A 4255-nucleotide genomic window follows, 5' to 3' on the forward strand; every position below is an offset into this window, starting at 1 on the left:
GGTTAACAGCACTAAAATCTCCATTTATTTGCTAATAACTCAATAATAACACTAATAACTCTGCAACTGCTAGGTCAGAATAACAAGCGGAGTACAAATGTTGCCTTGAACCTATGTCTGTCTGCTCAGCAGACAACAACTTTGGATGAAGACAACTTTGGATAACAATTTAATTTGGCCCCTCCATTTTGCTAATTCTGGAACTGCTTTCTAGGGCTTGTTTTTATCTCCCCCTTTGATGTCAGGCTGCTTGCCATCATTTCTTACTGCTTTCAGTGTGATCTCTTTCCTCCTTCCTCAAACCCCCTCCAACATTCTGCTTTTGGGCTGACAGACTGAATAAATGGGCTAGTTAGGAGTGTGTGTTACTTAAGAATCAAGACTTAAGAGTTATACCCCTTAAGGCCATGTCCTTTTCAGCCACACCCTGTGTTACTCTGTTTCTTCCCTGTCTCATTCCCCAAACTCATGCCCCACAGTTGCACTTTCTGACCATCATTCTCATGTGCCTTGTAGTATCCTAGTCCTGTTTGGACCAAATTCCCTGGCTCCCGCTACCTTCTTGTCTTAACCATAGCCAGGGCAGGGGCTCTCAACCCCAGGCTGCATATTAGAATCGTGTGTGAGCTTTACAAACCTGCCGACAGGTATCCTCTTCCCCAGTGATTCAGCTTCAGCTGCCATCAATGCATTTTCAAAGTTCTCTCCCACATGATTTTAACACGAGGCTGGGGTGTAAGAGCCACTGCACCAGGACCTTCCTTCACTTGAGGGCTTTCTTAAGTGGAGATGGTTCATTTTCTTCATACTCCCATTACTAAAAAAATGGGTGTGGAAAAGAGTGGCCATTCTTTTTTTCCTGGAAGTCATCCCCAATCATTGCTCCTCCATCCTTAAGTAAAAATGCCACCTTTGAGGCCCATGGAGTCCAGCTATGCAATTCTCCATGTACCTCCTCATCTTATTAATGACTTGGCTATTGGTCCTCCTCGCCTTCCCAAGTTTTGCTATCAATCCTTGACAACCTCAATGTCTGTGCAGATGATGAATCCACTCTCCAGCCTTGTCATCCTTCATGTCAAGGCTCGACATTTCCTTTCCCCTCCAGCATCCTGGGAGAGGTGAAGGAGGGAGGGAAAGAGACCAGAATCACCTGCGAAGATCCCACAACATCCCTGACTTCCTCTAGGCACTGTCGCTCCCTTCACGATGCTGCTATGTCTTTGGTGGGATATTACGTGCCTCCTTCCTTAGTGAGAAATGTTGTCCCAGACTCAGAATAATCTGAAATGATATCATCACTGAAATCTAAAATTCCAAAACCCAACTCTTTGACCACGGCTGTCTATACCCCTCTCACATCTTTAAACATAATACTCTAACACATAAGCCTTTACCCTGTCATATATTTTTTTATTGTGTTAAAATACACAACAGAAAATTTGTCATTTTAGTCATTTTTAAATGTACTGTTCAGTGACATTAAGTACATTCATATTGCTGTGCGACCATCAGCACCATCCATCTCCAGTACCTCTTCATCTTCCCAAACTGAAACTCTGCACCTTATAAACACTGACTCTCTATTCCTCCCTCCCCCCAGCTCCCGGCAACTATCAGTCTCCTTTATGTGTCTATGAATTTGACTACCATAGGTACCTCATATAAAAGAAGACACACAGTATTTGTCCTTTCAGAGCGGGCTTATTTCAGTTAGCGTGTCTCCAAGGTGCACCCACATCATAGCGTGTATCAGAATTTCCTTCATTTTCAAGGCTGAATAATATCTCATTGCGTGTATACACCACATTTAAAAAAAAATTCATTCCACTGTCCAGGGACACTTGGATTTCTTCCATCTTTTGCCTATTGTGAATAATGCTGCTATTAACACGGATATGAAAATATCTGTTTGATTGCCTACTTTTACTTCTTTGGGGTATATACCCAGAAGTTGAATTGCTGGATCGTATGTTAATTCCGTGTTTAATTTTTTGAGGAACCCTAACTTGTTTTAACTGCTAACTTCTCCCATTCCTTAATCGTTCTTTTGCCAGTCCCATGACCTTCCTGGCCTCCTCTGCCTCCTGGCTTATCTACCTGTAAACCTGGTGCCCTGGCTGGATTCAACATTCTCTGTCCTCTCTTTTTACTCCCAGACTTTGACAATTGCTGATGAAAGCTTTATTACTGTGACTATGAATTTATCTTTTCCAAACTCATTGTGGCTTGCTTAAGCTGTGTGACAACATTTAAGATCTGCTCCACTATCATCTTCAGTGGGTATTTTTGACGTCTTACCACTCTCCTAAACCTACTCTCTTAATTCCAATTTCCTTATCTTTGTCCAGCTGGCACTGCTTTTACCTACTTCCCTGAGGGAAGAGAGACCCGCAGGTGCAACTACATCAACTTTGTTCTCTCTCTCTCTAGCTGTGCCTGTGTCCGCCTTTGTCTCTTTCCCTGCTGCCTAAGTTGAAGGAGTCTTGCTTCTCCTACCCACGCGTCATTCCCTTGCCTCCGTGCTGCAGCCCTCCCCACCCAATTCCTGATGGATCCTACCTCTTCCCTCTTTTGTCATCAGCAACTCCTTTTTCAGTTCTCCTCCCAGAGCACAGAAACATGCTCTAGTCTCACCCATACTGAAAAAACAGCCCCCTCACTTGCTCTCTGTCTCTAACTAGGCACCTCTGTTCATCTCCTTCCCTTTGCAGGCAAGTTCCCAAGAGATCTGTCTGTCTTTTCTGCCTCTGCTTCCTTACTTCCCACTTACTGCGTTAACAGTGCAGTCTGGCTCTGGCTGCCCACAGCACTGTGGTTACAAAAGACCTTCACGTTTCCAAATCTGATGACACTTTTAGTTCTTGTTGCATTTGTCTCTATGTCTTTGACTCTTCTGACCATTACCATCTTTATACTCTTGTCTCTCATGACACTCCTCTTGCCTGGGTGTCTCCAATCTTTTACTGCCCCTTCTCCACCCTCCTACGCACCAGTGCTGAGTCAGCTCCCAGTACTTGCAGGTGACATCACCCACACCTATAGTTGCGACAACTGTCTCTACATTGAGGACTTTCAAACTGATTCTCCACCTAGCACCTTTCTGTCCAAGTCTCTACTGGTTAATGGCATTTGAGTGTTTCAGAGATACCTCAAACTCAATATTCCCAAAGTCAAAACACTTCATCTTCTCTCCCAAACCAATCTGAATCTAAGGAATAACATTTCATGCCCTTACTTTCTCCCCGTGACTTTCCTATTCAATCCACCACATTGTTTACCAGCCCTTCCCCTCGCCTCTGCTGGAATCTCCCCCCTGCCTGCCCTGTCCACTCTCATCACTGTGTCCAGTTCACTGTCTTCTGGATTGTTATCCTCACAGATGGCCTCAGTAACAATAGCCTCTTCTCCTCCCAGTACTGTTCCCTCTGGCCAGCATGAGCTTTCAAATGTGTAATTCTGACCATGTCACAGACCTGCTAAAATTAAAATGCTTCAGTAACTCCCCATGCTAAAGACAAAGCTCAAACTCCTTTTCTTAGTTTATAAAATGGAGGTTATATTAGGGCCCCTTACTAATTCTATAATATAGACGAACATTACAGAATTAATAAGAGGCCATATTATAATCCCCATATTAGAAGGACACACCAGTTCATCTATATTTTCTTTTAATTTAATGATCTAATACTTAAATCACCTGAAACTCTCTTATTTGCTATGAAGCTATGAAGAGACCTAACTGTATTTTTTCCCAAATAGTTAATTGGTTATTCTCTCACCATTTATTGATGAATCTATTACTTCTCCCACTAATATGCAATGTATATTTTTACATATATTTATTTATTTAAAAAATATGTACTGGTACTGTGGCAGTTCTTCAAAAGACTAATCATAGAGTTACCCTATGACCCAGCAGATTTCACCCAAGAGAAATGAAACTTATGTCCTCACAAAAATACTTGTATACAAACATTGAATGTTCGCATCAGTACTATGCATAATAACCAAAAAAGTGGTCACAACTCAAATGTCCATCCACTGATGAATGAATAAATAAAATGTGGTATATCCATAAAATGGAATATTATTCAGGCATAAAAATGAATGAACTAATGATACAGGCTACAACATGGATAAACCTCAAAAACATGCTAAGTGAAATAAATCAGTCATAAAACCCTACATACTGTATGAGTTTATTTCCATGACATGTCCACAATAGGTAAATCTACAGACACATACAACAAAT

The 4255-nt window shown here is 41.9% G+C and overlaps 1 protein-coding gene across 1 annotated transcript in view; it reads right to left on the bottom strand.

Moving 5' to 3' along the window:
* Nucleotides 1–4255, bottom strand: part of DNAH11 (dynein, axonemal, heavy chain 11) — a 364599-nt gene that overhangs the window by 81432 nt on the left and 278912 nt on the right. The window lies entirely within an intron of this gene.

The sequence above is a fragment of the Galeopterus variegatus genome, unplaced genomic scaffold (genome assembly GCF_000696425.1).
Source record: "Galeopterus variegatus unplaced genomic scaffold, G_variegatus-3.0.2 Scaffold949, whole genome shotgun sequence".
Lineage (NCBI taxonomy): Eukaryota > Metazoa > Chordata > Mammalia > Dermoptera > Cynocephalidae > Galeopterus > Galeopterus variegatus.